Source organism: Salvelinus alpinus, chromosome 14 (assembly GCF_045679555.1).
Source record: "Salvelinus alpinus chromosome 14, SLU_Salpinus.1, whole genome shotgun sequence".
In the NCBI taxonomy this organism is placed as follows: Eukaryota; Metazoa; Chordata; class Actinopteri; order Salmoniformes; family Salmonidae; genus Salvelinus; species Salvelinus alpinus.
In genome coordinates this window covers 50792585-50817147 of record NC_092099.1, presented here as the reverse complement: position 1 = coordinate 50817147, position 24563 = coordinate 50792585, and the positions used below count along the sequence as shown (strand labels likewise).

The following is a 24563-nucleotide window of genomic DNA, read 5'->3' as shown; positions in this document are numbered from 1 at the left end:
TACCTAGTTTTCTGGTGAGAACATGGTCCTATTCATTATGCAACAAACAGAATAAAATGGACTGAACTAGTCCAGTAAGAAACTATATATTTTCTGTTTTATCTTTTGCTACGGTGTGCCCCAATGAATAAGACCCCAGATTATAACACCTTCGATTGCTACCTAATGGGACACAGTAACAAGCACAGCATCGATTGGGATCAAATCCATTTATATTCCTGTCAATTTAAGTTCATATGGAATTTGTCCATTTTGATAGACATCTACTCAGACATCCACCCAGTCATTTCCTGAAGGGGGACTGTAATAGAACAACATTGGATTGAACCTGATCTGGAATGCCATCAATAATGAGGTTTAGGATATACACATTATACTGAATCATCATCATCCTGCCTGTCTCCTCTGATTCAGACTGGCCGGTGGTCCCCCAGACCTCCGCTGCTGTCTCCTCTGATTCAGACTGGCCGGTGGTCCCCCAGACCTCCGCTGCTGTCTCCTCTGATTCAGACTGGCCGGTGGTCCCCCAGACCTCCGCTGCTGTCTCCTCTGATTCAGACTGGCCGGTGGTCCCCCAGACCTCCGCTGCTGTCTCCTCTGATTCAGACTGGCCGGTGGTCCCCCAGACCTCCGCTGTTGTCTCCTCTGATTCAGACTGGCCGGTGGTCCCCCAGACCTCAGCTGCTGTCTCCTCTGATTCAGACTGGCCGGTGGTCCCCCAGACCTCCGCTGCTGTCTCCTCTGATTCAGACTGGCCGGTGGTCCCCCAGACCTCCGCTGCTGTCTCCTCTGTTTCAGACTGGCCGGTGGTCCCCCAGACCTCCGCTGCTGTCTCCTCTGATTCAGACTGGCCGGTGGTCCCCCAGACCTCCGCTGCTGTCTCCTCTGATTCAGACTGGCCGGTGGTCCCCCAGACCTCCGCTGCTGTCTCCTCTGATTCAGACTGGCCGGTGGTCCCCCAGACCTCCGCTGCTGTCTCCTCTGATTCAGACTGGCCGGTGGTCCCCCAGACCTCCGCTGCTGTCTCCTCTGATTCAGACTGGCCGGTGGTCCCCCAGACCTCCGCTGCTGTCTCCTCTGTTTCAGACTGGCCGGTGGTCCCCCAGACCTCCGCTGCTGTCTCCTCTGATTCAGACTGGCCGGTGGTCCCCCAGACCTCAGCTGCTGTCTCCTCTGATTCAGACTGGCCGCTGGTCCCCCAGACCTCCGCTGCTGTCTCCTCTGATTCAGACTGGCCGGAGGTCCCCCAGACTTCCGCTGCTGTCTCCTCTGATTCAGACTGGCCGGTGGTCCCCCAGACCTCCGCTGCTGGCTCCTCTGATTCAGACTGGCCGGTGGTCCCCCAGACCTCCGCTGCTGTCTCCTCTGATTCAGACTGGCCGGTGGTCCCCCAGACCTCCGCTGCTGTCTCCTCTGATTCAGACTGGCCGGTGGTCCCCCAGACCTCCGCTGCTGTCTCCTCTGATTCAGACTGGCCGGTGGTCCCCCAGACCTCCGCTGCTGTCTCTTCTGTTTCAGACATACATGTTTAATAGTCTGTAGTTTACTCTGTGAACAGCCTCAGTAATCAATGTAGTGAGGTCCATATGTGCACAGTTGGGTCCAGTCTATCAACTGTATAGATACAGACCACGCTATGATTATTACTAAGTCTGTTTACTTAGTCCAAATAGGCTTTGTCAGAGATGTCCCCTTCCCTCTTGAAGGCCTGCAACAACAACAAAGTACTCTGCAAAGTCTTTGATAAAGCCCAACACACCAACATGAACAATAGCTACATGAAAGCATTAATCCAGCACAAAAGCAATCTGAATGCCGAAATTAATTGTTTAGGAAGAATGGATTAAAATGGATTAATATGTATTAATATGATGATAGCAGAAGCTACCTGTACAGTCGTGGCCAAAAGTTTTGAGAATGACACAAATATAAATTTTCACAAAGTCTGCTGCCTCAGTTTGTATGACGGCAATTTGCATATACTCCAGAATGTTATGAAGAGTGATCAGATGAATTGCAATTAATTGCAAAGTCCCTCTTTGCCATGTAAATGAACTGATTCCCCAAAAAAACATTTCCACTGCATTTCAGCCCTGCCACAAAAGGAGGCTTCAGTGCGCCCAAGAAAGTCCAGCAAGAGCCAGGACTGTCTCCTAAAGTTGATTCAGCTGCGGGATTGTGGCACCACCAGTACAGATCTTGCTCAGGAATGGCAGCAGGCAGGTGTGAGTGCATGTGCACGCACAGTGAGGCGAAGACTTTTGGAGGATGGCCTGGTGTCAAGAAGGGCAGCAAAGAAGCCACTTCTCTCCAGGAAAAACATCAGGGACAGACTGATATTCTGCAAAAGGTACAGGGATTGGACTGCTGAGGACTGGGGTAAAGTCATTTTCTCTGATGAATCCCCTTTCTGATTGTTTGGGGATTCCGGAAAAAAGCTTGTCCAGAGAAGACAAGGTGAGCGCTACCATCAGTCCTGTGTCATGCCAACAGTAAAGCATCCTGAGACAATTAATGTGTGGGGTTCCTTCTCAGCCAAGGGAGTGTGCTCACTCACAATTTTGCCTAAGAACACAGCACTGAATAAAGAATGGTACCAACACATCCTCCGAGAGCAACTTCTCCCAACCATCCAGGAACAGTTTGGTGATGAACAATGCCTTTTCCAGCATGATGGAGCACCTTGCCGTAAGGCAAAAGTGATAACTAAGTGGCTCGGGGAACAAAACATCAATATTTTGGGTCCATGGCCAGGAAACTCCCCAGACCTTAATCCCATTGAGAACTTGTGGTCAATCCTCAAGAGGCGGGTGGACAAACAAAAAAACACAAATTCTGACAAACTCCAAGCATTGATTATGCAAGAATGGGCTGCCATCAGTCAGGATGTGGCCCAGAAGTTAATTGACAGCATGCCAGGGCGGATTGCAGAGGTCTTGAAAGAGAAGGGTCAACACTACAAATATTGACTCTTTGCATCAACTTCATGTAATTGTCAATAAAAGCCTTTGACACTTATGAAATGCTTGTAATTATACTTCAGTATTCCATAGTAACATCTGACAAAAATATCTAAAGACACTGAAGCAGGAAACTTTGTGAAAATTAATATTTGTGTCATTCTCAAAACTTTTGGCCACGACTGTACACCAGGATCTTTCTCTCTGTTTTTTGTTTTGCACATTAGTCTGGCAGAGATACTTGTAGTGCAGAATTGGTACATTTCTCCTCCAAGAGTTTGCTGAATTTAGTGTAAATTGATCCTGGAGAGTATAGGATGATTTAAGGTAGAACGTCAGCACAGAATGGTGAGCTTCAGCCAATGGATACTGATAATAATGTCTCTGTCTTATGTTTATGATGATGATGAGGTAGTGAGAGAGTCGACAGGGAGCAGAGGGAGAGATGGAGAGGGAGCGAGAGTGAGTCGACAGGGAGCAGAGGGAGAGATGGAGAGGGAGCGAGAGAGTCAGTCGACAGGGAGCAGAGGGAGAGATGGAGAGGGAGAGAGAGAATGAGTCGACAGGGAGCAGAGGGAGAAATGGAGTGAATTGACAGGGAGCAGAGGGAGAGATGGAGTGAGTTGACAGGGAGCAGAGGGAGAGATGGAAGGATGGAGAGGGTGAGAAAGAGAGAGCACGCCCTAGCCCCACAGCCCAGACAGAACCAGACAGACCCAGACAGGCCCAGCCAGACCCAGACCCATAAACACTTTTCTTATTCAGCCACCCACTCCTCACCTGGGGGAGGAAAGGATGGAGAGAGAAAGAGAGAAGAATAGAAAGAGGGAATGAGAGAGAGAGGGAGGGAGGTGGTAATAGAGATGCCCAGAGAGACAGGGAGGGTGAGAGGGAAAGAGAGGTAATATCTTTCTGAAAAGTCGAGGTGGAGAGCAGTGAGAGCCTCTTTAACTGCAATCACTTTAATAAGAGGAAGAGGCTTCCAGGCAGCACTGTGTCCCCCTCTCTCATTGCTGCTCCCTCTCTTGCTGCTCCCTCATCCTCTCTCTCTCGCTGCTCTCTCTCGCATCTCTCTCTCTCGCTTCTCCCTCTCTCTCTCTCTTTCTCTCGCTGCTCCCTCTCTTGCTGCTCCCTCTCTCTCTCTCTGCTCCCTCTCTCTATCTGCTCCCTCTCTCTCTCTCTGCTCCCTCTCTCTCGCTTCTTCCTCTCTTTCTCTCGCTGCTCTCTCTCACTGCTCTCTCTCTCTCTTGCTGCTCTCTCTCTGGCTGCTCCCTCTCTCTCTCTCTCGCTGCTCTCTCTCTCTCACTGCTCCCTTTCTTTCGCTGCTCCCTCTCTCTCACTGCTCCCTTTCTTTCGCTGCTCACTCTCTCTCTCGCTTCTTCCACTCTCTCTCTCGCTGCTCTCTCTCTCTCGCTGTTCTCTCCCTCTCTCTCTCTCTTGCTGCTCCCTGTCTCTCTCTTGCTGCTCCCTCTCTCTCTCTCTCACTGCTCCCTCTCTCTCTCTCTCACTGCTCCCTCTCTCTCTCTGCTCCCTCTCTCTCACTGCTCCCTCTCTCTCACTGCTCACTCTCTTTCGCTGCTCACTCTCTCTCTCGCTTCTTCCTCTCTCTCTCTCGCAGCTCCCTCTCTCTTTCGCAGCTCCCTCTCTCGCTGCTCACGCTGCGCCCGCTCTCTCTCTCTCGCTGCTCTCGCTTCTCTCTCTCTATCTCTCTGGCTGCTCCCCCTCTCTGGCTGCTCCCCCCTCTCTCTCTTGCTGCTCCCCCTCACACTCTCTTGCTGCTCCCTCTCCCTCGCTGCTCCCTCTCTGTCACTGTTCCCTCTCTCTCGCTTCTTCCTCTCTCTCTCTCACAGCTCCCTCTCTCTCTCTCACAGCTCCCTCTCTCTCTCTCTCTCTCTCGCAGCTCCCTCTCTCTCTCTCTCTCTCGCAGCTCCCTCTCTCTCTCTCGCAGCTCCCTCTCTCTCTCCCTCTCTCTCTCGCAGCTCCCTCTCTCTCTCTCGCAGCTCCCTCTATCTCTCTCTCTCTCAGTTCCCTCTCTCTCTCTCGCAGCTCCCTCTCTCTCTCTCTCTCTCGCAGCTCCCTCACTTTCTCTCTCGCTGCTCCCTCTCTCTCTCTCTCTCTCTCTCGCTGCTCCCTCTCTCTCTCTCTCTCTCTCTCGCTGCTCCCTCTCTCTCTCTCGCTGCTCCCTCTCTCTCGCAGCTCCCTCTCTCTCTCACAGCTCCCTCTCTCTCTCTCTCTCTCTCTCTCTCTCTCTCTCTCTCTCTCGCAGCTCTCTCTCTCGCAGCTCTCTCTCTCTCTCTCGCAGCTCTCTCTCTCTCTCTCGCAGCTCCCTCTCTCTCTCAGCTCCCTCTCTCTCTCGCAGCTCCCTCTCTCTCTCTCGCAGCTCTCTCTCTCGCGCTGCTCCCTCTCTCTCTTGCGCTGCTCACTGTCTCTCTCGCTTCTCCCTCTCTCTCTCTCGCTGCTCCCTCTCTCTCTCTCGCTGCTCCCTCTGTCTCTCTCTCTCTCGCAGCTCCCTCTCTCTCTCTCGCAGCTCCCTCTCTCTCTCTCTCTCTCTCTCTCTCTCTCTCTCGCAGCTCCCTCTATCTCTCTCTCTCAGTTCCCTCTTTCTCTCTCTCTCGCAGCTCCCTCTCTCTCTCTCTCGCAGCTCCCTCTCTCTCTCTCGCAGCTCCCTCTCTCTCTCTTTCTCGCTCTCTCTCTCTCACAGCTCCCTCTCTCTCTCTCTCTCTCTCTCTCTCGCTGCTCCCTCTCTCTCTCGCTGCTCCCTCTCTCTCTCTCTCTCGCAGCTCCCTCTCTCTCTCGCTTCTCTCTCTCGCTGCTGCCTCTCTCTCGCAGTTCCCTCTCTCTCTCTCGTTTCTCTCTCGCTCTCTCGCTGCTCTCTCTCTCGTCGCTGATCCCTCTCTCTCTCGCTCTCTCTCGTTGCTGCTGAGTCCCTCTCTCGCTGCTGAGTCCCTCTCTCTCGCTGCTCTCTCTCTCTCTCTCGCTGATTCCCTCTCTCTCTCTCTCGTTGCTGCTGAGTCCCTCTCTCGCTGCTGAGTCCCTCTCTCGCTGCTCTCTCTCTCGTCGCTGCTGAGTCTCTCTCTCTCACTGCTCTCTCCCTCGTCATCCCTCTCTCTCGTCGCTGCTCCAACTCTCTCTCAACTCAATTCGCTTTATTGGCATGACGTAACAATGTACATATTGCCAAAGCTTATTTTGGATATTTACAATATAAAAATGAGAATCAAAATTGTCAACGGGACAACAGTAACAACAATAACCAAGGGTCAAAATAACCATACATTGAACAATAACATGTGCAGGTTGATTGGTCTGTCAGACACTGTCCCTCAACTTATGGCAGGCAGCAATGTAGTGCGCTGCCAACCCACAGCTCTCCGCGTCCTCCCCCAACAGGACGGGTAGCCTATCCTCATCAGAGAGGTCTTTAACCTTGAATAAGGGTTTCAAATTTGGGAAAATGACACTCTCTAATTGTTTTATATTTTTGACATTTTGTCAGGAAATGCAGCTCCGTCTCAGGTTCTACTGTTGTGCAGTGGTTGCACATCCTTTCCTCTACAGGGAGTCAGGTTTTCCTGTGTCTACCTTTCTCAATGGCAAGGCTGTGCTCACTGAGCCTGTACTTTGTCTCTCTCTCATCGCTGATCCCTCTCTCTCTCTCTCTTGTCGCTGCTGAGTCTCTCTCTTGTCGCTGCTGAGTCTCTCTCTCGTCGCTGCTGAGTCTCTCTCTCTCTCGCTGCTGAGTCTCTCTCTCTCTTGTCGCTGCTGAGTCTCTCTCTCTCTCGCTGCTGAGTCTCTCTCTCATCGCTGATCCCTCTCTCTCTCTCTTGTCGCTGCTGAGTCTCTCTCTCGTCGCTGCTGAGTCTCTCTCTCGTCGCTGCTGAGTCTCTCTCTCGTCGCTGCTGAGTCTCTCTCTCTCTTGTCGCTGCTGAGTCTCTCTCTCTCTTGTCGCTGCTGAGTCTCTCTCTCTCTTGTCGCTGCTGAGTCTCTCTCCCGTCGCTGCTGAGTCTCTCTCTCTCTCGCTGCTGAGTCTCTCTCTCTCTCGCTGCTGAGTCTCTCTCTCTCTCGCTGCTGAGTCTCTCTCTCTCGCTGCTGAGTCTCTCTCTCTCTCGCTGCTGAGTCTCTCTCTCTCTCGCTGCTGAGTCTCTCTCTCTCTCGTCCCTGCACTCTCTTTCATCGCTGCTGCCTCTCTCTCTTTCGTTGCTGATCCCTCTCTCTCTCTCGTCGCTGCACTCTCTTTCGTCACTGCTGCCTCTCTCTCTCGTCGCTGCTCTCTCTCTCTCTCGTCGCTGATCCCTCTCTCTCTCTCGTCGCTGCACTCTCTTTCGTCGCTGCTGCCTCTCTCTCTCTCGTCGCTGATCCCTCTCTCTCTCTCGTCGCTGCTCTCTCTCTCTCTCTCTCTCGTCGCTGATCCCTCTCTCTCTCTCTCTCTCTCTCTCTCGTCGCTGCTCTCTCTCTCTCTCTCTCGTCGCTGATCTCTCTCTCTCTCTCGTCGCTGATCCCTCTCTCTCTCTTTCGTCGCTGCTGCCTCTCTCTCTCTCGTCGCTGCTCCCTCTCTCTCTCTTTCTCGTCACTGCTCCCTCTCTCTCTCTTTCTCGTCGCTGCTCCCTTTCTCTCTAGCTGCTCACTCCCTCTCTAGCTGCTCCCTCTCTCGCTGCTGAGTCCCTCTCTCTCTCTCTCTCTCTCGCTGCTCCCTCTCTCTCTCTCGCTGCTCCCTCTCTCTCTCAGCTCCCTCTCTCTCTCACAGCTCCCTCTCTCTCTCTCTCTCTCTCTCTCGCAGCTCTCTCTCTCGCAGCTCTCTCTCTCTCTCTCGCAGCTCTCTCTCTCTCTCTCGCAGCTCCCTCTCTCTCTCAGCTCCCTCTCTCTCTCGCAGCTCCCTCTCTCTCTCTCGCAGCTCTCTCTCTCGCGCTGCTCCCTCTCTCTCTCGCGCTGCTCACTGTCTCTCTCGCTTCTCCCTCCCTCTCTCTCTCTCGCTGCTCCCTCTGTCTCTCTCTCTCTCGCAGCTCCCTCTCTCTCTCTCGCAGCTCCCTCTCTCTCTCTCTCTCTCTCTCTCTCTCTCTCTCTCTCTCTCTCTCTCTCTCTCTCTCGCAGCTCCCTCTATCTCTCTCTCTCAGTTCCCTCTTTCTCTCTCTCTCGCAGCTCCCTCTCTCTCTCTCTCGCAGCTCCCTCTCTCTCTCTCGCAGCTCCCTCTCTCTCTCTTTCTCGCTCTCTCTCTCTCACAGCTCCCTCTCTCTCTCTCTCTCTCTCTCTCTCGCTGCTCCCTCTCTCTCTCGCTGCTCCCTCTCTCTCTCGCAGCTCCCTCTCTCTCTCGCTTCTCTCTCTCGCTGCTGCCTCTCTCTCGCAGCTCCCTCTCTCTCTCTCGTTTCTCTCTCGCTCTCTCGCTGCTCTCTCTCTCTCGTCGCTGATCCCTCTCTCTCTCGCTCTCTCTCGTTGCTGCTGAGTCCCTCTCTCGCTGCTGAGTCCCTCTCTCTCGCTGCTCTCTCTCTCTCTCTCGCTGATTCCCTCTCTCTCTCTCTCGTTGCTGCTGAGTCCCTCTCTCGCTGCTGAGTCCCTCTCTCGCTGCTCTCTCTCTCGTCGCTGCTGAGTCTCTCTCTCTCACTGCTCTCTCCCTCGTCATCCCTCTCTCTCGTCGCTGCTCCAACTCTCTCTCAACTCAATTCGCTTTATTGGCATGACGTAACAATGTACATATTGCCAAAGCTTATTTTGGATATTTACAATATAAAAATGAGAATCAAAATTGTCAACGGGACAACAGTAACAACAATAACCAAGGGTCAAAATAACCATACATTGAACAATAACATGTGCAGGTTGATTGGTCTGTCAGACACTGTCCCTCAACTTATGGCAGGCAGCAATGTAGTGCGCTGCCAACCCACAGCTCTCCGCGTCCTCCCCCAACAGGACGGGTAGCCTATCCTCATCAGAGAGGTCTTTGAAACCTTGAATAAGGGTTTCAAATTTGGGAAAATGACACTCTCTAATTGTTTTATTTTTTTTGACATTTTGTCAGGAAATGCAGCTCCGTCTCAGGTTCTACTGTTGTGCAGTGGTTGCACATCCTTTCCTCTACAGGGAGTCAGGTTTTCCTGTGTCTACCTTTCTCAATGGCAAGGCTGTGCTCACTGAGCCTGTACTTTGTCTCTCTCTCATCGCTGATCCCTCTCTCTCTCTCTCTTGTCGCTGCTGAGTCTCTCTCTTGTCGCTGCTGAGTCTCTCTCTCGTCGCTGCTGAGTCTCTCTCTCTCTCGCTGCTGAGTCTCTCTCTCTCTTGTCGCTGCTGAGTCTCTCTCTCTCTCGCTGCTGAGTCTCTCTCTCATCGCTGATCCCTCTCTCTCTCTCTTGTCGCTGCTGAGTCTCTCTCTCGTCGCTGCTGAGTCTCTCTCTCGTCGCTGCTGAGTCTCTCTCTCGTCGCTGCTGAGTCTCTCTCTCTCTTGTCGCTGCTGAGTCTCTCTCTCTCTTGTCGCTGCTGAGTTTCTCTCTCTCTTGTCGCTGCTGAGTCTCTCTCCCGTCGCTGCTGAGTCTCTCTCTCTCTCGCTGCTGAGTCTCTCTCTCTCTCGCTGCTGAGTCTCTCTCTCTCTCGCTGCTGAGTCTCTCTCTCTCTCGCTGCTGAGTCTCTCTCTCTCTCGCTGCTGAGTCTCTCTCTCTCTCGCTGCTGAGTCTCTCTCTCTCTCGCTGCTGAGTCTCTCTCTCTCTCGTCGCTGCACTCTCTTTCATCGCTGCTGCCTCTCTCTCTTTCGTTGCTGATCCCTCTCTCTCTCTCGTCGCTGCACTCTCTTTCGTCACTGCTGCCTCTCTCTCTCGTCGCTGCTCTCTCTCTCTCTCGTCGCTGATCCCTCTCTCTCTCTCGTCGCTGCACTCTCTTTCGTCGCTGCTGCCTCTCTCTCTCTCTCGTCTCTCTCTCTCTCGCTGATCCCTCTCTCTCTCTCTCTCTCTCTCTCTCGTCGCTGCTCTCTCTCTCTCTCTCTCGTCGCTGATCTCTCTCTCTCTCTCGTCGCTGATCCCTCTCTCTCTCTTTCGTCGCTGCTGCCTCTCTCTCTCTCGTCGCTGCTCCCTCTCTCTCTCTTTCTCGTCACTGCTCCCTCTCTCTCTCTTTCTCGTCGCTGCTCCCTTTCTCTCTAGCTGCTCACTCCCTCTCTAGCTGCTCCCTCTCTCGCTGCTGAGTCCCTCTCTCTCTCTCTCTCTCTCTCTCTCTCTCTCTCTCTCTCTCTCGTCACTGCTCCCTCTCTCTCTCTTTCTCGTCACTGCTCCCCCTCTCTCTCTCTCGTCACTGCTCCCTTTCTCTCTAGCTGCTCACTCCCTCTCTAGCTTCTCCCTCTCTCGCTGCTGAGTCCCTCTCTCTCTCGTCGCTGATCTCTCTCTCTCTCGTCGCTGATCTCTCTCTCTCTCGTCGCTGATCTTTCTCTCTCGCTGCTGAGTCTCTCTCTCTCTCGCTGCTGAGTCTCTCTCTCTCGCTGCTGAGTCTCTCTCTCTCGCTGCTGAGTCTCTCTCTCTCGTTGCTGAGTCTCTCTCTCTCGTTGCTGAGTCTCTCTCTCTCGCTGCTGAGTCTCTCTCGTCGCTGCTGAGTCTCTCTCGTCGCTGCTCCCTCTCTCTTTCTTGTCGCTGCACTCTCTTTCGTCGCTGCTGAGTCTCTCTCTCTCGCTGCTCTCTCTCTCTCTCATCGCTGCTCCCTCTCTCTCTCTCGTCGCTGCTCCCTCCCCCTCTCTCGCCTTTCTCTCTCTGTCCCTGTGTGCCCATAAGGAGAATTATGGGCACACAGGGACATGTTGAGGAGAAATGGCTCGATAAGGGCCAAAGGAATAAGGTTGTACCGGGCAGAATTACACACACGCGCGCAAACACACATACCTCCCAAAAGCTTGCCCTCTGCTGCTTGTGTGTCTTTCTCCAAGATGCTCAACTGCTGCACCGAGAGGAAGAGAGCGAGGGCTGACGGGAGGAAAATGGCGAAAGGAGGGAGAAAGAGGGAGAGGAAAGTGTCAGGGTCGACCGAGAATGGGTGCCTGGGACCGAAGAGTGTGGCGACGGTGGAAGGCGCGATAGAGGTGTCTACTGGGAAGTCACGGGACACGTGGAGCTACAGCGAGAGCGAAGACGAGTTCTTTGAGTGCCTGAGCGACACAGAGGTGGTGAAGGACGGTCCATCTACAGACGGCAAGAAGGGCGGGGCTAAAGAGGACGGGGCCAAGGCGGGCAAGCCGGAGGGTCGGCTCCACCCCCACGGGAAGTTGACCCTGCTCAACTTCAAGGAACCCCTGTACATCCCTGTCACTCAGGTATATTTAAGCAATAAGGCCAGAGGGGGGTGTGGTATACGGCCAATATACCACGACGCAACACGGAGTGCCTGGATACAGCCCTTAGCCGTGGAATATTGGCCATATACCACAAACCCCTGAGGTGCCTTATTGCTATTATAAACCAACGTAGTTTTAAAGCAGTAAAAATATATGTTTTGTCATACCCGTGGTATACGGTCTGATATACCACGGCTGTCAGCCAATCAGCATTCAGGGCTTGAACCACCCAGTTTATAATACTGTATATACTGTAGTACACGCCCCTGTATATCCCTTTCGCTCAGGTATATTACCGTATATACTGTAATACAAGCACCACACCCCTGTACACCCATGTAACTTGGGTATATTACGTACAGTACCAGTCAAAAGTTTGGAAACACCTACTCATTCAAGGGTTTTTCTTTATTTTTACTATTTTCTACATTGTAAAATAATAGTGAAGACATCAAAACTATGAAATAACACATATGGAATCATGTAGTAACCAAAAACCTTTTAAACAAATCAAAATATATGTTATATTTGAGATTCTTCAAAGTAGCCACCCTTTGCCTTGATGACAGCTTTGCACACTCTTGGCATTCTCTCAACCAGCTTCAAGAGATAGTCACCTGGAATGCATCTCTATTAACATGTGTGCCTTGTTAATTTGTGGACTTTCTTTCTTTCCTTAATGCGTTTGAGCCAATCAGTTGTTGTGACAATGTAGGGGTGGTATACAGAAGAGAGCCCTATTTGGTGAAAGACCAAGTCCATATTATGGCAAGAACAGCTCAAATAAGCAAAGAGAAACTACAGTCCATCATTACTTGAAGACATGAAGGTCAGTCAATACGGAAAAGTTCAAGAACTTTGAAAGTTACTTCAAGTGCAGTTGCAAAAACCATCAAGCGCTATGATGAAACTGTCTCTCATGAGGACCACCACAGGAAAGGAAGACCCAGAGTTACCTCTGCTGCAGAGGATACGTTCATTAGAGTTACCAGCCTCAGAAACTGCAGCCCAAATAAATGCTTCACAGAGTTCAAGTAACAGACACATCTCAACATCAACTGTTCAGAGGAGACTGCGTGAATCAGGCCTTCATGTTCAAATTGCATCAAAGAAACCACTACTAAAGGACACCAATTAGAAGAAGAGACTTGCTTGGGCCAAGAAACGCGAGCAATGGACATTAGACCAGTGGAAATCTGTCCAATGTTCTGATGAGTCCAAATTTGAGATTTTTGGTTCCAAACTCCTTGTCATTTGTGAGACGCAGAGTAGGTGAACGGATGATCTCCGCATGTGTGGTTCCCACGTAAAGCATGGAGGAGGAGGTGTGATGGTGTTGAGGTGCTTTGCTGGTGACATTGTCTGTGATTTATTTAGAATTCAAGGCACAAGTAACCAGCATGGCTACCACAGCATTCTGCAGTGATTCGCCATCCCAGCTGGTTTGCACTTGGACAGTGCCATCCCAGCTGGTTTTTCAACAGAACAATGACCCAACACACCTCCAGGCTGTGTAAGGGCTATTTGACCAAGAAGGAGAGTGATGGAGTGCTGCATCAGATGACCTGGCCTCCACAATCACCTGACCTCAACCCAATTGAGATGGTTTGGGATGAGTTGGACCACAGAGTGAAGGAAAAGCAGCCAAAAAGTGTTCAGCATATGTGGGAACTCCTTCATGATTGTTGGAAAAGCATTCCAGGTGAAGCTGGTTGAGAGAATTCCAAGCTTGTGCAAAGCTGTCAGCAAGGCAAAGGGTGTCTACTTTGAAGAATCTCAAATATAAAATATATTTTGATTTAACACTTTTTTGGTTACTACATGATTCCATAAGTGTTATTTCATAGTTTTGATGTCTTCACTATTATTCTACAATGTAGAAAATAGTAATTTAAAAAAAGTGTCCAAACTTTTGACTGGTACTGTATATACTGTCGTACAATCCCATGTACATCCCTGTCTCATTCCACATTCATGGGCATTAATATGGTTTGCTCGCCCCTTTGCTGCTATAACAGCCTCCACTCTTCTTTGAAGGCTTTCCACTAGATGTTGGAACATTGCTGCGGGGACTTGCTTCCATTCAGCCACAAGAGCATTAGGGAGGTTGGGCACTGATTTTGGGCGTGTTCCAATTCATCCCAAAGGTGTTCGATGGGGTTGAGGTCAGGGCTCTGTGCGGGCCAGTCAAGTTCTTCCATACCGATCGCAACAAACCATTTCTGTATGGACCTCACTTTGTGCACGGGGGACATGTGCACAGGTAGCCTAGTGGTTAGAGTGTTGGGCCAGTAACCGAAAGGTTGCTAGATCGAATCCCCGAGCTGACAAGGTAAGACTCCGTCGTTCTGCCTCTGAACAAGGCAGTTAACCCACTGTTCCTAGGCCGTCATTGTAAGTAAGAATTCGTTCTTAACTGACCTGCCTAGTTAAATAAAGGTTAAAATAAAAAAACTGTTGCCAGAAAGTTGGAAACACAGAATCATCTAAAATGTCATTGTCTGCTGTGGCTTTAAGATTTCCCTTCACTGGAACTAAGGGCTGTGGCCTGAACCATGAAAAACAGCCCCAGACCATTATTCCTCCTCCACCAAACTTTACAGTTGGCACTATGCATTGGGGCAGGTAGCGTTCTCCTGGCATCTGCCAAATCAGATTTGTCCGTGGGACTGCCAGATGGTGAAGCGTGATTCATCACTCCAGAGAACGCGTTTCCACTGCTCCAGAGTCCAATGGTGGTGAGCTTTACACCACTCCAGCCGACTCTTGGCATTGTACATGGTGATCTTAGGCTTGTGTGCGGCTGCTCAGTCATGGAAACCCATTTCATGAAGCTCCCAATGAACAGTTATTGTGCTGAAGTTGTTTCCCGAGGTAGTTTGGAACTCGGTAGTGAGCGTTGCAACTGAGGACAGACAATTTTATGTGCCATGCGCTTCAGCACTCAGCGGTCCCATTCTGTGAGCTTGTGTGGTCTCCCACTTTGCGGCTGAGCCGTTGTTACTCCTAGACGTTTCCACTTCTCAATAACAGCACTTACAGTTAACCGGGGCAGCTCTAGCAGGGCAGAAATTTGACTAAATGACTTGTTGGAAAGGAATCCTATGACGGTGCCACGTTGAAAGTCACTGAGCTCTTCAGTAAGGCCATTCTACTTCCAACGTTTGTCTATGGAGAATGCATGGCTGTGTGCTCGATTTTATACACCTGTCAGCAACGGGTGTGTCTGAAATAGCTGAATCCACTAATTTGAAGGGGTGTACACATACTTTTGTATATAGTGTATGTTCAAATACCTACCATATCATTATCAATGGCACTGTTTAGACACACAGCCAGCCATTGTAGATTACTGTACAATCTGCACCACTCTAGCACATTGATCTATTCATTACTATATTGTAACGATCCAGTAACTCATTGTTACTGTGGTACCATAAATCATTTTAACGCAGTACCTGACGAATTCAGTACATGCACACAGTGCATATTTCATTTTTCACAGACTTGTAATAAATCATAGTTGTAACATAAAACCCCTAATTATCTTTAAAAGTCACAGATAAAGGGTTGATCTTAATAAGTATGGTAATGAGAAGCATGACGTGACACCGAGACTGACAGATTCAACTCCACAAAAGCAGTAGTGCTCAGCCTCTAATTGTCCAAGGCGTTTGGGGGCAGATAGCTACTATAATACATCTGATTATAAAGGCAATGTCTTCTCAAATGTGGTGACCACCACTGATTTAGCCTCTATGCTATGAGTGTGTCTCCTCCCTCCCAACCTGCGTCCTTCCTTCTTCTGTGTACTCGCTCCCTTTGTCCCTCCTCCCTCCCTCCGTGTCTCCCGCCCACCATCCCTCCCTCTCTCCCTGCTGTTTGTGTGAACCCAGAGCCCAGCTCCTGGAGTGATTTGTAGCTCCTCTCCTCCTCATCAATTATAGACGGGGCTGAAAAGTAGAGCTAATTAATGCAATGGGTTGAGGCTGACCCTCGTCAATGATTAACACGAGACGATAGGCGGTCACTGAGGAGGGGAGAATGTGGCCCAGGCTGTCTGAAGTCGGTTTCTATCCACACACACAAAGACGACCCCGGACACGCAGTACACTGACACACACGGACACACATAGCAGATGTTGGGAAAAGGCGAGGCGAGGATGGATGCCTTGCCTAGTTAAGAGAGCGGAACGATCATGCGCTGTGTGGAGCGGTGAGGGAGAGATGGATGAAGGGTGTGAGTGTAAAATAAACGAGTGTCAGCACTTCTTCTAGAACGGCCCCGACGGCTTCACACAGGCTCTGAGGCTGCTGCTGCGGTGGCTGTCTGGGCCGTGCACAATCTCCATCACACACACACACAATTCTAATAAAAACAACTGTTGGACAATGGCTGAAGATACTCCAAACAAAAATTTATCAGATATTCATGGCACGGACAAATAAGAATAGTTCTAATGGCACGGACAAATAAGAATAGTTCAGCTATTCAATTTATTATCAGATTTCTCATTTTTTCTTAGATTGTGCTCATATATACATTTTGTAATGATATGAGGTATTTGTAAAAAATATTTTGTATTAAAATAATGAAAGTTAGATGTGCCTCATTTGCATAAATATAATGGTAGGCTATATATAGGGATAGATTAACATAAAGGGGTGGAAAAGGGCTGTGCTCTGTCCATGCGTACCTGCACTAACCTCATCTGTCTAGACTGCCTCATTAATTACTGTTGTCACGTTCTGTTGCAAAATTCGACAAGTGTGTCAATAGCAGATTACCTTCGGATTAAAAATCAACGCGATTGGCTCTAGATTACACCTATACTTTACAATGTTTGCAAGGTCAGATATATCACTATAATCTGAGTGTTCATTTTCGGAAGTTACTTTCATTTCAGCTCATCTAATTAAAAAAAATATATTCTATTCTACAAAAAATGTATTTGCGTCAAAATAAAGTATTTTTTTTCTCCTTGTGATGTAAGTGTCGGGACGATGCGTTTAATCACTGACGAAGCTTTAGCGTTCTTATAGACGCAACGGAATGACAATGTATTCCATTGAGCCCATTTCAGCCATTACCGGGGGGTGTTTGGCAGGTCACTTCTGAGGTCGTAAACTACAGGCACGAGCAGGATTAAAATGAAAGCCATCAATCTAGTGATATTTAAGTGGATTTTTCACCCCTCAAACACAGGAAGTAGAGGGCTGAAGAATACTGATCCTCTGGTGGGCGGGGCATGGGCGTCGCCAGACACAAACGCACACACACAGACAGACACACACGCTGGTGTATCATGTGGAGATTTTTGTACATGTCTTTTCTTCACCTGTCTCTCTCCCTTTCATCCACACACCTTTCTCCAAACGTGTCTCTCTATCTGTCATATATCACACCCACTATCCCTTAAGTCTGTTTCCTCTCTTTTGTCTTTCTCTTGCTGTCTGTCCTCTCCATGACACTTTCTCTCCGCTTCTGTCTCTCTCTTCCTACATCCATCTATCGATTATCTGTATGTCTGTGCTATGTCTGTATGTCTCTCTCTTCCTACATCCATCTATCGATTATCTGTATGTCTGTGCTATGTCTGTATGTCTCTGTCTCCGCTTTGTTTTCTTCTAGTCCCTTTCAGACATTTCCTCGCTCTCTCTCCTTCTCTAACACATTTTCTCTTTCTCCCTATCCATCTTCCTCTCTCCTCTCACACTCCTCCCTCTCTCTGTCTTTTAAACAGCAGGGATAGGGTAGGGGAACAGAGTGGGGGCAGGCAGAGATAGGTGTTTTAGATTCATGGCGATGCCACTTCATTTGTAATGAGGCGGATTGGCTCTGCTCACACACACTTGCTCTGCTCGGCAGTCTCACCTTCCTTCCCTGGGTTTAATTAGTCTTCAGTGGGTAAAGTGTTTGGCCACCGCTCCTCTCCTCCACTATTTATACCTCCAAACTCTTCTGCGTACTAAATAGCTCCCTATACCCTATACAGTGCACACATTTGAACAGGGCCCATAGGGCTCTGGTTAAAAGTAGTGCACTAAATAGGGAATACGGTTGTTGGGTGAACTATCCCTTCAAACACAGGTATAATATGAATGGTTTCATCACACTAAGCCAAGCTCGAGGTCCTGAAAATCAGTCTAGTGTATATGAGAGCAAGAGTAGACAAATAATGAAAAACTTTTACTACATAATTCCAAATGTGTTATTTAATAGATTTGGTGTCTTCACTATTATTCTACAATGTAGAAAATAGTACAAATAAAGAAACCCTGGAATGAGTAGGTGTGTCCAAACTTTTGACTGGAACTATATATATATATATATATATATACACATACATACAGTTGAAGTCGGAAGTTTACATACACTTAGGTTGGAGTCATTAAAACTCGTTTTTCAACCACTCCACAAATTTCTTGTTAACAAACTATAGTTTTGGCAAGTTGGTTAGTACATCAACTTTGTGCATGACACAAGTCATTTTTCCAACAATTGTTTACAGACCGATAATTTCACTTATTATTCACTGTATCACAATTCCAGTTGTTCAGAAGTTTGCATACACTAAGTTGACTGTGCCTTTAAACAGCTTGGAAAATTCCAGAAAATTATGTAATGGGTTTAGAAGCTTCTGATTGGCTAATTGACATCATTTTAGTCAATTGGAGGTGTACCTGTGGATGTATTTCAAAGCCTACCTTCAAACTCACTGCCTCTTTGCTTGACATCATGGGAAAATCTAAAAATCATCCAAGCCTTCAGAGAAAGAAATTGTAGACCTCAACAAGTCTGGTTCATCCTTGGGAGCAATTTCCAAACGCCTGAAGGTACCATGTTCATCTGTACAAACAATAGTACGCAAGTATAAACATCATGGGACCACACAGCCGTCATACCGCTCAGGAAGGAGACGTGTTCTGTCTCCTAGAGATGAATGTACTTTGGTGCGAAAAGTGAAAATCTATCTCAGAACAACAGCAAAGGCCCTTGTGAAGATGCTGGAGGAAACAGGTACAAAAGTATCTGTATCCACAGTAAAAACGAGTCCTATATCGACATAACCTGAAAGGCCGCTCAGCAAGGAAGAAGCCACTGCTCCAAAACCGCCATAAAAAAGCCAGACTAAGGTTTGCAACTGCACATGGGGACAAAGATTGTACTTTTTTGAGAAATGCCCTCTGGTCTGATGAAACAAAAATAGAACTGTTTAGCCATAATGACCATCGTTATATTTGGAAGAAAAAGGGGGAGGCTTGCAAGCCGAAGAATACCCTCTCAACCGTGAAGCACGGGGGTGGCAGCATCATGTTGTGGGGGTGCTTTGCTGCAGGAGGGACTGGTGCACTTCACAAAATAGATGGCATCATGAGGCAGGAAAATTATTTGGATATATTGAAGCAACATCTTAAGACATCAGTCAGGAAGTTAAAGCTTGGTCACAAATGGGTCTGCTAAATGGCATATTTATACAACGGGTTGGTCAAAACAAGCATTGTGATTGGTTGAGAAGCATTCTACGGTACTCGGCTACAACTACAGCAGAGCTGTGCGAAAATATTTTAACACGCCTTATCGTGTACAATTATATGGTGTTGTTTAGCATGACAATGAATAAAAAACACAGGTATAGGAATGGTTCTGACAGGATACCAGGAACCAAATCAAATGTATTGTTCACATACACGTGTTTAGCAGATGTTATTGCGGGAGTAGCGAAATGCTCGTGGTCAGTGTTTCCAGGGGACCTTCATTACACCGAACAAAAATATACACGCAACATGTAAAGGGTGTTTCATGAGCTGAAATAAAAAGATCTAGAAATCTATTTCACTCAAATTTTGTGCACAAATTTGTTTACATCCCTGTTAGTGAGCATTTCTCCTTACTCAAGATACCGGATGTGGAGCAGTCGTGAAATCCATAGATTAGGACCTAATGAATGTATTTCAATTGACTGATTTCCTTTATATAAACTGTAACTCAGTAAAATATTTGAATTTGTTGCATTTATATTTTTGTTCAGTATATATTTGAATAGATGTTACACGCAGCTGAATAGTGTTTCAAAACATCGCAGGCTTTTGCGATATGGATATTGCGCAGCCCTACCCAAAACAACCCAAAAGTACTCCAATTCAACCACAAACAGGTACCCAAAACAACCCAAAAGTACCCAAAACAACCATAAACAGGTACCCCAAAACAACCCAAAAGTATCCCAAAACAACCGAAAAGTACCCAAAACAACCAAAAAGTACCCAAAACAATCACAAACAGGTACCCAAAACAACCGAAAAGTACCCAAAACAACCGAAAAGTACCCAAAACAACCACAAACAGGTACCCCAAGACAACCACAAACAGGTACCCAAAACAACCGAAAAGTACCCCAAAACAACCACAAACAAGTACCCAAAACAACCCAAAAGTACCCCAAAACAACCCAAAAGTACCCCAAAACAACCGAAAAGTACCCCAAAACAACCGAAAAGTACCCAAAACAACCACAAACAGGTACCCAAAACAACCACAAACAGGTACCCAAAACAACCCAAAAGTACCCCAAACAACCACAAACAGGTACCCAAAACAACCCAAAAGTACCCCAAAACAACCACAAACAGGTACCCCAAAACAACCTAAAAGTACCCCAAAACAACCACAAACAGGTACCCCAAAACAACCCAAAAGTACCCCAAAACAACCACAAACAGGTACCCAAAACAACCCAAAAGTACCCAAAACAACCACAAACAGGTATCCCAAAACAACCCAAAAGTACCCAAAACAACCACAATGTGATAATAGTGGGGTGCCTGGTAGCCTAGCGGTTGGGCCAGTAAATGAAAGGTCACTGGTTCGAATCCCCGGGCCGACTATGTGAAAAATCTGCAGTCTGTGGTTGATTTGGGTTGTTTTTGGCTACTGTTTTGGCTACTTTTGTTGTTTGGGGGTACCTGTTTGTGGTTGTTTTTGGTACTTTAGGGTTTTTTGTGTACCTGTTTGGGGTTGTTTGCAGTTGTTCTGGGTACTTTTGTTTTTTTTGGGGTCGGGGGGCTGTTAGTCATTGTTTTGGGTGCCTGTTTGGGGTGATTAGTAGGACCTGGCCAGGCTGCAGAATCAGAATTCCTTTTTATTCTCTATGAAATGAGGGACTTTCCTTTTAACAGCTTTATCTGAACTAGTGAATCTTGTACATAACTCTCTGGGGATTGAACCTGTGTTTTCTGTGTGACTCACAACAGTGTTAGCCCTCTGAGCTAAAGCCTGTTCTTTAGCCCTGGGAGCTAACACAAGTTGTCAAATCTCGAGCAAGGGAACTCATCAGGCAAGTTCGGCCGACCCCCTCTACAGTCAGTCTTTTGTGTTAATTCAAATAACCATTTGATTTATGAACCTGAGTGGCTGTGATCATGACTTGCCTTACCAGTTGTGGAACCGAGACAGACTTTAGCGAACATTGTGCAGTGTTCAGTTGCCCTTTAGGAACATGGAGACTAGACAGGACTGTGGACTGTGGACATGGCTCTACCAGACAGAAGCAGTGTTCATTAGCCAGGGCTGATGGGGGTTTGGTAGGGGGTTGTGGGTGTTCTGGCAGAGGGTTGTGGGTGCCTCAGGTGTTCCAGTGTTCCACAGGGCCCTAATGAATCTGACAAGCTGTCAGTCTGTCCTCTGTCCTGCTCAGAGTAACTGACAGGGCCAAACCTAGTGTCATACGCACACACTAATAAGTACTGTGTTGTATTTCCTGGAACATATAGTTACATGTTTAGGGTTGGTTTCCGGCTTCCGTGTCTCGAAAAGCAACACACACACACCCATGCTACTTCTTACACACAATTAACCCCCTCAAACACACTGAAACCCTGAATGTCCTCTTTCCCACTCCATAGGAGCCAGCGCCCATGGCAGAGGACCTGCTGGAGGAGCAGTCGGAGGTGTTGGCCAAACTGGGCACGTCAGCCGAGGGTGTCCACCTCCGCGCTCGCATGCAGAGTGCCTGTCTGCTCTCAGACATGGAGTCTTTTAAGGTGAGGACACTCACACACCCACACCCTGACAACTAGACAACTCCTCACACACCCACACTGACAACTAGACCGACATACAGTACACACACGCTGGCATACACAAACACGTACGCACACACACACACACACAAACGCACCAAGAGAGACACGCGCACACACACAGAGAAGCACAAAAACACACACACTCACTGCCACCCAGACTGGGTGAGTGGCACAGGAGCCTATTAGTGGTCTCAGGCCTTTCGGTCAGTCAGTGTGTTAGACTGGGGGGCGTTTGATTAGATTCTCACAATCTCCCTCATCTCTCATAGTGGCACAGTGGAGGGCATGCTAATTGTGTTATCGATATCAATGAAATGCTTCGTATTAGATATTATGTTGGGTGTGCAATTGGACATTTGATTGAGGTCTAATTTAGCTGATGTACTGTAGCGATGTCTGTTTTAGTACTAAATGCACTTAAAATAATTTCCATTTTGGAAGTACCTCCATAGTGTTGAATAATAGTGGTTGATGTTATGCCAGTAACAGTATTAGTGTTAATACATCTTACAATTTACTAGACACTCTTATCCAGAGCGACTTGCAGTAGTGAGTGTATACATTTAGGTACTTTTTCATACTGGTCCCCTTTGGGAATCGAAGGCATTGCAAGCGCCATGCTCTATCAACTGAGCCACACAGGACCTAGAAAACTCAACACATACAGTACCAGTCAACAAATGTAAACACCTACTCATTCCAGGGTTTTTCTTTATTTTTACTATTTTCATGAAACTGGTTGAGAGAATGCCAAGAGTGTGCAAACCTGTCATCAAGGCAAAGCGTAATAGTGAAGACATCAAAACTATAAAATGACACATATGGAATCATGTAGTAACCAAAGAAGTGAGAAACAAATCAAAATATATTTGAGATTCTTCAAAGTAGCCACGCTTTGCCTTGATGACAGGTTTGCACACTCTTGGCATTCTCTCAACCAGTTTCATGAGGTAGTCACCTGGAATGTATTTCAGGTTTGCTTTGTTAAAAGTTAATTTGTGGAATTTCTTTCCTTAACTTCTTATGGCTGGGGGCAGTATTGAGTAGCTTGGATGAATAAGGTGCCCAGACTAAACTGCCTGCTACTCATGCCCAGTTGCTAATATATGCATATTATTAGTAGATTTGGATGGAAAACACTCTGAAGTTTCTAAAACTGTTTGAATGAAGTCTGTGAGTATAACAGAACTCATATGGCAGGCAAAAACCTGAGAAAAAATCCAACCAGGAAGTGGGAAATCTGAGGTTTGTAGGTTTTCAACTCTTTGCCTATCGAAGATACAGTGGGATATTGGTCATATTGCACTTCCTAAGGCTTCCACTAGATGTCAACAGTCTTTAGAACCTTGTTTGATGCTTCCACTGTGAAGGAGTGGGGAATGAGGGCTCTTTGAGTCAGGGCTCTGGCAGAGTGCCATTAGCTGACCAGGCGCGTTCACGTGAGAGAGTTAGCTTGCGTTCCATTGCATTTCTGAAGACAAAGGAATTCTCCGGTTGGAACATTATTGAAGATTTATGTTAAAAACATCCTAAAGATTGATTCTATACTTCGTTTGACATGTTTCTACGAACTGTAATATGACTTTTCGTCTGAACTTTCGCATGGACCTGCCCGCGCGTCGTGAGTTTGGATTGTGTACTGAACGTGCGAACAAAAACGAGGTATTTGGACATAAATGATGGACTTTATGGAACAAATCAAACATTTATTGTTGAACTGGGATTCCTGGGAGTGCATTCTGATGAAGGTCATCAAAGGTAAGTTAATATTTATAATGCTATTCTGACATCTGTTGACTCCACAACATGGCGGATATCTTTATGGTTGTTTTGGGCTCTGAGCGCTGTACTCAGATTATAGCATGGTGTGCTTTTTCCGTAAAGTTTTTTTTAAATCTGACACAGCGGTTGCATTAACGAGAGGTTTATCAATGTTTATTATGAGTATTTCTGTAAATTGATGTGGCTCTCTGCAAAATCACCGGATGTTTTCGAGGCAAAACATTACTGAACATAACGCGCCAATTTAAACTGAGATTTTTGGATATAAATATGAACTTTATCGAACAAAACATACATGTATTGTGTAACATGAAGTCCTATGAATGTCATCTGATGAAGATCATCAAAGGTTAGTGATTAATTTTATCTCTATTTATGCTTTTTGTGACTCCTTTCTTTGGCTGGAAAAATGGCTGTGTTTTTCTGTGAATAGGTGCTGACCTAACATAATGATATGTTGTGCTTTCGTCGTAAAGCCTTTTTGAAATCGGACACTGTGGTGGGATTAACAACAAGTTTATCTTTAAAATGGTGTAAAATACTTGTATGTCTGAGGAATTTTAATTATGAGATTTCTGTTGCTTTGAATTTGGCGCCCTGCACTTTCACTGGCTGTTGTCAAATCGATCCCATTAACGGGATCCCAGCAATAAGAAGTTGATGCATTTGAGCCAATCAGTTATGTTGTGACAAGGTAGAGGTGGTATACAGAAGATAGCCCTATTTGGTAAAAGACCAAGTCCATATTATGTCAAGAACAGCTCAAATAAGCAAAGAGAAACGACAGTCCATCATTACTTTAAGACATGAAGGTCAGTCGATGTGGAAAATTAAGAACGTTGAAAGTTTTTTCATGTGTAGTCACAAAAACCATCAAGCGCTATGATGAAACTAGCTCTCATGAGGACCACCACAGGAAAGGAAGACCCAGAGTTACCGCTGCTGCAAAGGATAAGTTCATTAGAGGTACCAGCCTCAGAAATTGCAACCCAAATAAATGCTTCACAGAGTTCAAGTAACAGACACATCTCAACATCAACTGTTCAGAGGAGACTGCGTGAATCAGACATTCATGGTCAAATTGCTGCAAAGAAACCACTACTAAAGGACACCAATAATAAGAAGAGACTTGCTTGGGCCAGAAACGCGAGCAATGGACATTAGACCGGAAATCTGTCCAATGGTCTGATGAGTCCAAATTTGCGATTTTTGGTTCCAACCGCTGTGTCTTTGTGAGACGCAGAGTAGGTCAACGGATGATATCCGCATGTGTGGTTCCCACCATAAAGCATGGAGGAGGAGGTGTGATGGTGTGGGGGTGCTTTGCTGGTGACACTTAACCAGCATGGCTACCCCACAGCATTCTGCAGCGATACACCATCCCATCTGGTTTGTGCTGAGTGAGACTTTAAATGCTTAGTGAGACTATAAATGCTTAG

The 24563-nt window shown here is 47.4% G+C and overlaps 1 pseudogene; it reads left to right on the top strand.

Annotated features, from left to right (window-relative positions):
* LOC139538273 (rab3 GTPase-activating protein catalytic subunit-like) overlaps positions 1–24563 on the top strand; it is a 40259-nt pseudogene that overhangs the window by 10252 nt on the left and 5444 nt on the right.